This window comes from Clarias gariepinus, chromosome 4 (genome assembly GCF_024256425.1).
Source record: "Clarias gariepinus isolate MV-2021 ecotype Netherlands chromosome 4, CGAR_prim_01v2, whole genome shotgun sequence".
NCBI classification, from domain to species: domain Eukaryota; kingdom Metazoa; phylum Chordata; class Actinopteri; order Siluriformes; family Clariidae; genus Clarias; species Clarias gariepinus.
In genome coordinates this window covers 25,236,871-25,250,969 of record NC_071103.1, presented here as the reverse complement: position 1 = coordinate 25,250,969, position 14,099 = coordinate 25,236,871, and the positions used below count along the sequence as shown (strand labels likewise).

Here is a 14,099-nt window from a genome sequence, read left to right as displayed (position 1 = left end):
AATACTGTTCTTGTCTCTCCACCTCCACTCCACTAATGTGCTCCACCTGAACTGCTAGTGCGCCCTCTTGTGGTGTACAAGCTAATAAACTTGAGCTATATGAGAAATATGATGCAAAACAAAAATGAGTTAACGAATTTAACTTATGGCGATTAACAAATAACCGATAACATCCATAGTCGGGGCAGTGGCGGGGAGTTTCACATGCTGGTTTTTGAGTTGCAGCATAATAATTATTCTGTGTACACAATAAATCACTGTACAATAAAAGTTACCAACTTGCTAGCAGATGTGTTCCATAAAAACAGCTTATCCTATTGCTCTCTTGCACTACATTGTACCAGTAAAAAAGAAGCATGTTAATTCTTTCTGAGCTAACTAACTTTTGCATTGTCTATAAAACAAAATGAGATTTTAGAGGCATACGTAGAGAGAAGAACTCTTTAGTCATTATCAATTCACATGTGAGCGGGCAGCAGTATCGTCATTACAGGTTAGATATTCTTTTGCATTCGGGCTTCCAGACACGACTTCCTATTTATCACAATTAATGAACTGCTCACTTAATTCATGACGTGGAAGAGATAGATGTGAGCTTTGTCCAACACCATGACATTTTACAACACTGACAAAGCAGCACTCCGGCAGTATAAGATTGGCCACAGGGAAAACTGTTTAGGATTGACAGTATAGTTGAAAATTTTAATGCACTCTATAAAAAGTGAGTTTGTAGACACACCCTCCTCCTACAGAGAAGCTCAAGCTGATTAATGCTATTTCCTCACATCAATCCTGATTATTTAAACCGATTTTAAGCTCAGACACTTCAATTACGTTCTTTAGCATTGGTTTTAACGAGACTGCCTTTTTTCAAATTTAGTTTACTTTTAAACTTTAGTTTACTAAAAAGCAATCAATGCAATGTAAGTTCAAAATTTCTAGTATTTTGCATTTTAATTGTTTTCTATCCAGCTGAATCCCTTCAAGAATTCATTTCGCAATGGACCTTAATGTGCAATGTGACTAGACTCTACAGTCGAATAGCGGATTTCTATTGCATAACCCCAGTCTGGGGAAAGAACAACGGCCACCGAAATGAAACACAGAGTACTTGAAATGTAGTTGGTGAAGTGTCAGCGTCCTGTAACAACACAGAAGTCAGTGTTTCAGTTACTGTAAATCTGCTTTAGTTCTCACACTTCACAGGGCACGACATATTAACTGTGGTGAATGACACACTGTGATATGGAAGAACGTGCAGGTGACTTCCTTTAAAACAACAAAAGCATGTGGGTTTATGTGTGTGAGACGTGTAAACAAGAAATACCAACAGACACACACAACATTTTGACATGACTATATCATAGGTGTAAATTATCGGAGACAAATCATTCCCATAGACTTAAATGCAATTTAAATCCAAGGCCTTATACATAAGACATATGTGGTTCGGGTTAATGTGCTAAAACACACACACGCACACACACACACACACACACACACGTCCCTCAGGATGGGAAGTGTGAAAATGGGATGTAACTGGCCTAGTTCCTGATTGAGCATTAACTCCTGACGAACCACCGTGCACCAATTGAGATGAGACTGTTAAAAGGAAAGCCCTTAGGGAACAAAAGATCTGCTGTACTGTAAATTAAACAGGGAACTTGTGTAGCAGGAAGCAAATTTATAAGAAATGTGCTTTCTCACTGTTTATATAACAATTCCAAACACGAACAGGCATTGACGATTTCCTGAGGTAGCGATGAGATGACCTCAGGTAGCGTAACGATGACCTTCCCTAATAACTTTATTCTAGACTTTCCTTGTCATGACGGATTTAACATGGCAACACATTAGCAAACCTACTCTACAATAGTTACTATAGTAAATATAGCTGCCTGAAATATTGTTAATCATGAATACCTGAGGGTCGACACCAGAAATAATTATAGCAGTATCCTGTCAGCTCCTACATAATGCATGATAATTAATGATGGTATAAGATAAGGTAATGAAACTGAGAAGTTACTTCAGGATACAAGCCTGAAATGTGTTTTCCCAATGGATCAACATGTCCATGCATCACTTGAAAACTAAGGCTAACTACTGTTAAATGGTTCTTCTGCCAGACTGCTTTGTTAAAAAAGCAGGACTATAATTGGGATGCTTAATTATAGCTTAACGCACATAAATGTAGGTTCACTGATGCATATCAGGCTGCAACAGGACAACTTTCCTTTTGCTTACAACAATTAATACAAAAGGAAAAGGACAACGTTTCAGTACTTTTCCTCGGATATGACTTTAAGCACTGACACACATGAACGCGAGTCTTTATTTTTTGGACAGTATCCCAATTTTTAATTGAGTCAGTTGCGCTCACTCAATAAGATCAGTAAGTTTGAACTTCACATAGTCTCTCCAAAGATGAGAACAACTTAAAGCAAACCGATCGTTCTCATACTCACAGACATTGCCTCAGGTTCTGCCTTATACCAACAGATAGATCCAATCAGACAAGTGTCTACATGGAAGCTGTGGAGAAAAATCATCAACTCTTAGCCCAGATCACTACACATCTTAGTCTTGAACTAGAATGAGAGGACGACAGCGTTCGTTCCAATTCAGGGCTGCCTGAAACGTCACAGCCGTGCTCGTCCCAGAAAAAGCTCGGCTCACCACAGGGACTGGTGGCCCACTTTACAAGGAGTCCAAAAGGCTGCTCTCCAGCACCCTCCCTCACTGTCCTCTCTAAACTTTAGTCCTCTAGACTCTTCATGTGTGAGATCATGCAGCTGACTCAGACCTGAGAGATGTGAGCTGAAGGAGGGCTTCGACCCCACAGTTAAACTGCTTGAAGCCACACACTGCTTAGGACACATAAGAAAGCCCATCTTTCTCTTTCAATGCAGTTTCACTTTTGCGAATATAAACTAGCAAGGTTTCCAATAAATGGATTCACAACAAAATAGTCTGACAGCAATTCATGAAGAAGTGTATAGAAGTGTTTTACACATAAACCACCTGAAGCACAGTAAACATAATAAACACCGTACAAATCTCAGCCGGTTAATCTGAACAAATATTTGACAGTAATGATACTATGGTCCTGAATACAGTATAAAGAAACATCTTTTCATTACAGGTTTATGTCTAAATAAATCAGATGCACCATGCCATACAACTGTATATAACGTCTGAGGCCTTGATATCAGTTATTTGGGCCAGCTGAACATTTTAAGTACAAAAAATTTTGATTTGTTTGTGCAAGTAAAGGTTATTACCTTACCGCACTACGGCAGCGTGGATGACTCAGGTGATAGCTTTATCCTGGACTTTTATTACACTGGCTGCAGTTTCATTTCAGTTTTACTCCACATCACCTCACCCATCTTGTCCATTTGACATGAATGTCATATTTAAATGTTGTATATAAATAAACTTGGCTTATAGCCTTTAGCTCATATTGCTTCTTGCCTTGCAATTTGATCTTCAATATACTTACTTCACTGCCCTTTTCCCTGTCACTGGACTGTTACTGTAATGGTCTTTTGTACCTTTAGTGTGCGTCTTTCAGCTGTGCAATGCCATACAACATTCACGAGCATTTAGAGTAAAACCTTAAATGTATGTTAGTCGATTTAGGGACCTGAAGTTATATCTACCTGTAAAAAGATACATAGAAAAAGACAAAAGATGTGCTCTTTATTGCACCACCCAGCGACAAGGAGACGTTTGGTACTTTATTACTTATATGCTTATCATGGATGGCACCTAAATTGCTACATCAAACACAAACAGACACATTTATAGAGAGAATACCACTGAAGACTGACAGACACTGCCTGGTGCAAAATAAATAAAAAAAGAAACTATGGTCAAATTATTGGGTTGCATCAAGCCAAGAAAACAACTATGGAGATTTGAAATTGCGGGAACTTTAACACAATCAAAAGATCACTTAAACAGTTATATGGTAAAACAAAAATTACCAGCAAAAACCATAGCTATGTGAAATAGTCAAAGTAAGATTAGTTCCTTATGCGCAGAATATGACAAGAACTCACAGGATTGGGACTAAACAGCTATGTGGCCTTAAGAAAACAATTTATTAGTGAGACTAATCAGAAAATATGGCTTCAATTTGCTAGGGAGCAAAAAGATTGGACTTTGGAGAAATGTGAAAAGGTCTGATAAGTCTGATAGTAACCTTCTGCCAGAGCGACTGTCGTGTCACATGAATCATATGAAGTAAAGCATCCATCATGTATAGTGCCCACTGTACAAGCCTCTGAAGGCAGTGTTATGATCTTGGGTTGCTTCAGTTGGTCAGGTCTAGCTAGACTCAGCAACCTTATGTGGCAATAAAATGAAGTCAGCTGATGACCTAAAGGTATTGAATGACCAGGTTGTAACATGTATGCAGCTTTCCTCCCTGATAGTACAGGCATATTCCAAGACTCACACTGTGTGCTGTACTCAAAGCTAAAGGTGCTTGAATTAAATCTTAGGAGTGTGATACTTTTTGGGGTATGCAGTGGGTATATACAGTAACTATGGAATGGTCAGGGGTAGCTCAGTGGTTAAGGCATTGGACTACGGTTCGGAAGATCCCAGGTTCAAACCCCACAACCACCAAGTTGCCACTGTTGGGCCCTTGAGCAAGGCCCTTAACCCTCAACTGCTCAGATGTATAATGAGATAAAAATGTAAGTCGCTCTGGATAAAAGCGTCTGCCAAATGCCTAAATGTAAATGCAAATGGAATAGATAATGCTATGAAGTCGAAAAGGGGATAGAAGCAGGTACTGTCCATAATAATTGACAGGACACACACACTAAGTATACAGAAGACACAAAATTACACAATAATAATAATAATAATCATCATCATTATCATCATGATGGTTATGATGGTGATGATGATGCATTATCATTCTACCCCTCGGTCTGTTCATCTCAGACACACACACACACACATCTCCTAAGAGTTAAAAGGAGGCTCTGGTTCCACAATAGGAGCTTAAATCACCCCTCACCCTGCCATCATCCACCCCTCAGTCCTGCCTTCCATAATGTACAACACGTTTATCCACCACTTCACAATGACTGATGGGAAAAAGCACACAAACACACAATGTTTGATAGTAAATGCTAAAAATCCAATCTGTGCCCATTTCTCCAGAGGACGGTGTCCACAGCGGTGCTGCTTCACCCTGTGCGCCTACAGCTCCTGTAAGTTTGTAGTAGCGTTTCTTGAGTAAAATGTAAAACCCGTCGGCCTAGCGGTCATCATTTCCACCGAGAGAGACAAATCTTTTGAGGTGCAGGAGGATAAACGCGTGAACAGCCGCGGTTGCACACGGCCCCTCACATCACGCTCTGCAAGTTTCATTGTAAGAGGCGCGAGCGCGCAGAGCATCACCTTTTTATTCTTCTTTGCACAAAGTTTCTATTCTATCGTTCTTCTCTGCAGCACAGACAACACTGCTAGTCAGCTTTCTTGTGAAACGGATCATTTCTTACCTTTCACTACGGTGCACTTGTTACGTTTTATCCGCTTCTTTTGCCGACTAATGTTCCAGCGACGCACACACGGACTCTACTCTGGCAATCATTTTTTTTCCACCCCATTGAAACTTTTTTTTTTAAAGGTACCGGAAATCATCCGACATCCACTTTGGTAGTTGTAGTTCTAACGGGTTAGAGTGCTGCTCTCTGTGTCTGTGCACTGCACTTCAATACCCATGTTGCTTTGCAAAGGAAACGACGCCCCCCCATGCAGGGTCTCTACCGTTAGTTACTCATGCGCTCTTCCCCTCCAGGATAACAGTCTTTGTATTACACAGCACAGGCTGCTCTGGAGCTCATCTCATCAGGGCTAATGCACATGTGCATTCAGGATGCTGGGGTATCAAATATTGCCTTTGATTATTATATATAAATAATCAGTAAATAAGACCATTTGCAGAATGTATAGTTATACAATGTCTTTATTATTATTATTATTATTATTATTATTATTAATAATAATACTAAATAGTAATAATAATAATAATAATAATAATAAAAATAATTAATAATAAAAATAATAATCAAATTATGCCTATTGTTATAGCTTAATTGTTCTCGATGCTGGTTCTTGGTACGCCATTTTAATCAAACAAACAGATAAACAGCAAGATGGACAAACCAAACACATCAATGAATTTAGTTTAGCTTGAAAATCTTACTAGATCAAGAAAATTTGATTATATAACCCCAATATTATCATCCCTGCACTAGCTACCTGTTCAGTTTAGAATTAATTACAAAATAGTATTACTTACATACAATGCTTTAAATGGTTTAGCTCCCACATACCTAACCAGTCTTCTGATACGCTACAATCCACCACGCTCCTTAAGATCACAAAACTCTGGACTTCTGGTAGTTCCCAGAATTTCAAAATCTACAAAAGGCTGTAGGGCATTTTCATATTTATCTCCAAAGCAGACACAGTTTCCCAGTTCAAAAGTAGGCTCAAGACGCATCTCTTTAATCTGGCATACACATAACTTATCCCATAACCTCATACTCCAGTACACCTATCCTGAATGGCAACTACGCTAATTCTCTCCATCTGTTCTGTATTTCTCTACCCATCCCGAGGCATCTGGAGATTGTGCCAGCTTCAGTAGACAAAGGCCAACCCTGCGAGGATCCTGAGGCATCCAGAAAAGAACCAGCTCCAACTGGATTTTGCTTTATGATGGTTGGAGCTACACACTCTTCTCCTGTGCTCCCAGTGATCCAGATCCCATCTGCCCTCTGCACCTACTGACTCATCCCTATGCTGAACTGGACTTCATGTTAGTTTAAAGAACTTCTGTTATATTGAACTTTCACCTGCGCAACACACATGATGTTATATAATTTCTATCTGTTATCACCCAAATGAGGATGGGTTCCCTGATTGAGTCTGGTTCCTCTCAAGGTTTCTTTCTTATGCCATCTCAGGGAGTTTTTCCTTGCCACTGTCGCCGTCACCCTTGGCTTGCTCATCAGAGACATTTCTTGCATCATTTATTAATTCATCTAATTATTTTCTAGACACATTTTTTTTCACACATACACACACAAAAAAAAACTTTCTTTTTTATTTCTTTTATTTTTGTGACGCTGCTTTGAGACAATGACTATTGTTAAAAGTGCTATATAAATAAAATTGAATTGAATTGAATTGATAATGAATATTTGTTGTAAATAACAAGATAACCTAGTAAATCCATTGTTGTCGTCTATACTGCTTTATCTTGTAAACAGGGTTAAAGGGGGCCTGAAGCCTGGAGCCTATCCCAGGAGACTTTAGGCACAAAGTGGGATGGGGTGCCAATCTATCGCAGGGCACACACAAACACACATTCACACACTACAGGCAATTTGGCAATGTTAGCTTAATCAGCATGCTTTTGAACTGTCAGTGGAAACCCGAGTACCCCGAGGAAACTCTAACTAAACCTAAACTCCATGCACACAGACAACCACTAGGCTTCTGTGCCACAATTCTACAGTAAATACATCAAACTATTCATCAACTTTTAAATCTAAATTGCCCATGTATTTGTCACATCGTCATCATCAGTTACAGCTTTGTGTATTATGTATGTACTAATGCGATATTTTTTAGTAGATTATTGCCTCTGAAACTGTGAGTCTGATGGACAGCTGAAAGCGTGAAAATGATATGTGTGCTGGTTGCAGAGGAAAAGAAAATATAACTTCATATACAGTACTGTGACACGTTTCCCTGCTGTATAATGTGTATAGTGATGCGCTGGTGACATGGAGATGCCGTAATCTAACACAACACTGCCATCCGATGGACATGAGAGGCAAAGATTCACTACAGGAAAGAATACATTTTTAAACCTATTCTGAAATGACTTTGGCTACTTGAAGCATTAGGACACACATATAAATCTGTGGGACAATCAGAGGCATAATTACACTTACAACAATAAAAAGAATACAAAAGACAGAATTCAACCAAAAAATAAAAAGCTCCTTTAATTTATACAATCCATTAATAAATACCATTTTAAGCTGTGCTGCATGCCAATGGTCTGCTTTTTAATCAGCGGATGCTTAATAATTACTAGAATGCTTATACTTATTTAACATAAATTGTACCTAATTATCTAAAAACTTTCTGCACTTTCTGTGTATTTTTTTTCTTTTATAGTTTTCAACTTACAAACAAGAGAAAGTCACCTGGATGTTGAGGAAGAGTAGGCCTAATTATAGTCAGGAGGTATTTGCCTGATGTTATTTTTATTTATTTTTTTATCTTATGGTGCTATCTTAAAGTCTTATGATAAGTACAAAAAATTGGGATTTAAAACAGTAAAGCTTCAGTAGTAAAATTCAAATTTGTTTTGAAAGATATAAAATGAGAGTCAATATAAACTTCTTTAGTATCTCAGGTATCTGTGCTGTGGAGGTAAAATAAGTTGTTTTATGCATTATTCTCCATAAAAGGTAAACAATTAATTACAATGAAAATATTGGTGCTGTTATGAGTTATGTAGACTAGCATTTCATGCTCTAAATATCTTACTCCAGTAATTTATCTATTTTTATCACTACAAAATGAAAGTTTGTATTTTATATTTATATATAATATAAATTCCTTTAACTGAAAATGTCCAGAAAATGTTCCTAAAATGTTCCTAAACTGTTCCTAACTGTTCCTAAATCAGTAGAAACAGTTGAATGTTTTTTTAAGATATACCCATGTATACTGTATTAAATGTATTACTAAACTTAATCAAACAGTTTATAATTTCTGATAAAATGTGATCGTCCAGTGGTTCAAAAAATTTAATCTAAATCAGAATGATCAATATTTGAAATTCCCATGGTTTGATATACAGGATAAGGTAATTAATTTTTTTTCTGATTATTCAAAGCAACAGTGGATGGCATCACCTAGATGCACCTAGAACTTTTTAGGATTACCAAATGCTCTAAATAGGGCTACAGTACATACCACAATGCAGATTAGTAGTTATGTAAAGAACAATATGTAAAATAGTCAGCATATGGTCACTAAGTATTTAAACCAGAAATACCACAATAAAACGATTTTAAAATACCCTTTTCAATTCTTTTAAACAGTACTTTATTCTGACCACCACAGGGTTAAAAGCCCAACAATGGCAACCTGGTGGCCCTGGGGCTCAAATCACCCACCTTCCAATCAGTAACTCAGTGCCTTAGCCCTTTGACCTGCCACTGCCCTTTATCTGGTGTTTTGGTTTCCGTTTAAGCAGAAACTTTATCTTTGTTTGGCAAAGAAATCTTCCAGCCTGAACTCCTGTGTCAGTCACTACCAGTGAGGATCCAGCCTTTTCCTCCAACAACATGGCTAAACTCCAAAATACACTAAATGTGTCTCAGGCACTGGGAGGAACTCGCTCACTTTTCTTCAGAAAGTGTAGCGTCACCACCCTCTACCACACCTTAAAATCTTGCGCGATTTCACATTCCAATCTTTTTTTTAAAGATTTTTGTCTGTTTTTTTTTTTTTATAAATTTTTTTAAACTCAGCATGGTCCCTTATTGCCCTAGCTTTAGCTTATTCCATCTACAATTTACTTGCTTCATTGTTCTCTTTGGAGCAGACCCCATGGCATTAACATAACCCTAACCCATCCCAAATATTTTTTTTTTTTCCATTTGCTAGACACTTTGTCACCCTTAGTAGATATTATGTACACGGAGACTTTATCGGAATGAAGGGCACTCCCTCTGTGGAAGAACAGTGCCTCATTGTTATGTGCTTCTATGCTTCTGGCACTTTCTACCAAATAAATGACCACCACAAATAAATTAAATAGATTACATTTAGTGTAAATTATTTGCAAATACATAACAATATATAAAGGAAAGTTTTTTATTCTTTTGAAGAACATGCACAATATATTTTTAGGGTTATTAACACAACACTTCATGAAAGGGAGTGGGAGTACATCAGCCAAAATGGGAGGCACAGGATCATCAACCAACTAGTGGGCGACACAGACTTAATTACTACAAACTGTATGGTGAGGTGGCATGGGTCTGTCCATGATGTTTATAGCCTATGGGAGTGTGGTCTATACAGAGTATTCTTATTAACTTGACAGCATAATATTAGGTGTCTGTCCACTTCTACCATGGCTCATGAAAACTTTTCTTGTAGTAAACACATCTGACCAGGCATGCTTAAACACTGCTCACAGCAAAACAACTGTGCAGTTAAGCACTTAAATGGAGTTTGAAGAGATGACTTGCCTTTGCGAGTGGAACCACTGGAAGCGTGCAACAAAATAGTAGCATGCATCGCTACCAGGCCCGATGTCCGTGTTTGTGAGGGTTTACAGTGCTCTTGTGCCTGTAGGAGACACAGTTGAACCTCTGGTGTTCACTGTGATGAGGGACAGACCAGATGGGCAATCAGGGATGCAGTTTATAGAATCAACTTTTCACTAGTTCATTTACGTTACGTTTTTTCCAATCTAAATCCATCCTTTTCCTAGGATCAGAATAATCCAGATTTTTTTCATCAGATCCCAACCCCACAAAAGTTTTAAACAACACTAACTGAAGGTTTAATCCAAGATCAAAACCAGAATTAAGTTACATTAGCTAATATTATTTCCATGATCTGTTTTTTTCTTCTGTTTTTCTTTTGAACAACCTATTTTCAAGATATGATCCAATCTGGTCAGATTAACGTTTGAACAATAGGGTTGTTTGAACAGTTTTATTTAGAATTCAATTCTGGTCAATGTTGTTTGTAAATTTCTATTTGTTTAATACTATTTAACAATAGGCATTGTCACAAAGCCGCTTTATGGGAATATATAATTTTATCTTCAGAACCTTTCATCAAAATAAGCAAACCAGAGGTGATGGTGGTATTAAAAAGAAATAATAAAAATAACTAATTGAGACAATATGAGGAAGAATCTTTCAGAGGAACCAGACTTAAACTGAAAGGTTTCCTCATCTGGCTAATAGTGCAATTCTAAATAATTCCCTTCTTTAACTTTGTGCTATATACTCAAAAACTTTAAAACTCATTCTAGTTTTAAAATAAAGTCTATTTTGTTAAAGCTATCAACAGTTTATTGATGGAGCCTTGGGTGCTTTTTTTCCATCAGAATTGTAGTCCTAAAGCAACAGAGTTGCAACCACAGGTCAGACATCAGGATGGATCAGGAGGGTTTAAACAACTAAAGGGGGCAGGATTCAATTTAATTCCATTTTATTTATATAGATCGTTTAACAATTAACATTGTTGCAAAGCGGCTGTACACAATCAAAAGAATTATTTAGGATCACTGGTATGTGAGGAGTACCATGTGTAGCTTGACAGGACAGGAAGAGAGAGAGAGAGAGAGAGAGAGAGAGCAAGGGTCGAGAAAAAGAAAAAGGGAGGGAAACAGTTTAAGTATTCTCACTGTCACATAATAGTTAAGGACAATGCACACTGTATGCAGAACACAAGCAGCGTCTCAGGACTAAATATGACATGGCATCCGAGGTCATCCTAGACAAGCCAGCCATTCTACATTAACAGTTCTGATGACACATAAGAGGGGGCATGATAGCGACCAAACATACCAGGTCACCAAAACTGTCCAATTAAATTCTAGTTACGTTTTATGACAAGCATACAGGGTCTGATGAAACACATGATTAGTAATACACATTACTGCCAAGATCTGAAAGAGCAAACCTAGCACTAGAGCTCCGTAGTGTACTAAAGGCCTTTGGGTTCTGTGCTTTACCTAAACATTTCCAAAGACCTTGATGACTTTAGTGTGATTTCGTTTTTCTTTGAACATTGGACTGAGAGTTTGACATCCTGCTTGTAAATGATAATTGCTTCCGATATGGGTGCTATAATGTCATTTGGACTGCATTGACATAGAAAGAACCTGCCCTGTGGATACAAATGGTGTGCTGTTTCTTGTTCTAATATGCTTAGGGAGATTCTATCTGGTGTGTGTGTGTGTGTGTGTGTGTGTGTGTGTGTGTGTGTGTGTGTGTGTGTATTTGCGTGTATGTATGTAAAAAGATAATGGGGAAATGTACTGGTTCAGCCACTGTAAGCATGATAGAAGAGAGTAATGGAATATTTTGTTATGTAGATTCTTTTGCTAAACATGAATCTACTGTATCAGCTGTGCAGACAGACAGTTCCGAGTAGACATTTCTATTTTTTCTATTTTGAGTTGCGATTTTTGTATAAGAAGTAAAAATGTCCTGGAAGTGATACTCTGCTAGGCAGCCTCCCCCTACAGCACTGCTCTAATAATAGCTTGGTAATAGGCAATGAGGCAGCATGCAGCAGACAAAATGTGCAGGAATGTTAGTGTTTAGTGGACAGCTGCTTGACTATCTAGCATGCATTTATCCAGCATCTGCTGCAGCAGATCTGACTATGTTTTTTTTTTTTTAACTGGATATGCTAGGAGAGGCAGGAGAAAAGCAATGCAATTCCTTTTTTTCTTTTTTAAAGAAAAAGAGTATTCATGTATTGCAAATGAGTTAAAATAATTGGATTTAACTGATTAATACATGTAAGAGCATAAAGAACTGGATAGTTAAAGCCTGGGGTTGCCGATTACAGAGAATTATATAGGATCTTCCAATGAGCAGCAGTTCTGTATGCAGAAATGATTTGTTGGTGAAGGGGTCAAAGAATAATAACCAGACTATTTCTGTATATTACTATTATATTCTGTATATACTATTTCTATAGCTGACTGTAAGCCTACTTTAAATCAAATTTTAGTTTTTAATTTTTTTGTTTTTACAACCGTGGTAATCATAAAAATAATGCACAATCTTGAGGTGAATGGGCAACAATGCCAGACACCACCTCAGGTTTCACTTCCAACAGCCAAGAACAGGAACCTGAGGCTGCAATGTACATAGACTCACAGAAACTGAACATGTAAAGATTGGACAAACATAAAGAAATTATAATTTTTAGTATCATTTTTATGTATCACATATACATTATACAATACATCTAAATATACATACGATCATTTACCAGAATGTAAAGAGTAATCAAGTAAGCTTGAGAAATATCTTACTTGTAGAAATGCTTTTCTTGTCCTCCACATTGTTATTCTTTCAAACACAGCAATTTTACCAAGGAAATTGGGGCCGTTATGAAACATAATCATTTTAACACAAATGATGCAACATTACACTTACACTGAGGCAGAAAACATTGAACAACTGTGTGAATGATCCAATGCCACGCATCCATGAAATCAAAATGATTTTCTTCAACAACTATAACCAATTTTACTTATATGCCAAGACCATGCCTTAAATATAATTTGACCAAAATTATTTATTTTGTTCTGTGTGCGGTAAAATAGCTAGGAACACTTATTTTATTAATAAGTGAATACAAATTCTCACAGCCATTTTTTTTTAAATCACAAAAATACGCAACAGTTACATCATAATATTTTAAAAACTTTTCAATTTAGTAAAAATCCATTGGAATATTTCTTTTGTTTTGGAATCTACTAAGATGAGGCATAACCTATAAGTGGGTAATGGCAAGCACTGCTTTTTTTACTCTAACAGCCTAATGTGAAATAAGTCAGCAGGTTTTGTTATAAAGCGCTGTAAGGTAATAACATACACATTGTAGTGCTGACTGCTGCTTTCTTCGCATGGTCACTAAAATCCCCAGCGTTTAATTAAACCTGTTATTTATAAACCTTTAAAGACATAGCTGTTAATAGAACCCAGTAAATTTAGTAATGCAGGCAGTACCAGGAAATACATAAAAGCATAATGATGTGTAAAAATATACCACTTGAAACAGCAGTAAGAAGTGAGCAGTAAGAGGCTGCATTTATACTGATTAAAGCCATTATTGCATAAATGCTACTACCATAATCAAGCAGGAGTAAATGAGAAAAACATGCTATAAAATGCTTGCTCGTGTAAGACTTATATCTTATTAAATATGTATGCTGTGCTTATTCCACTTGACTTATTTTGGTTCTTATGTATTTGAAACAAGGGTAGCTTTGG

The 14,099-nt window shown here is 37.2% G+C and overlaps 1 protein-coding gene across 2 annotated transcripts in view; it reads right to left on the bottom strand.

Moving 5' to 3' along the window:
* Positions 1 to 5,657, bottom strand: part of phactr4b (phosphatase and actin regulator 4b) — a 30,712-nt gene extending 25,055 nt beyond the window's left edge. The window contains exon 1 of one of the 2 annotated variants that reach the window (XM_053494807.1): positions 5,526 to 5,657. The gene's annotated coding sequence lies outside the window, so the exon portion shown is untranslated. Of the gene's footprint in view, positions 1 to 2,468; positions 2,552 to 5,525 lie in introns of those variants that run through there. The other variant, XM_053494808.1, reaches the window with a different exon arrangement.
* Positions 5,658 to 14,099: the final 8,442 nt, after the last annotated feature.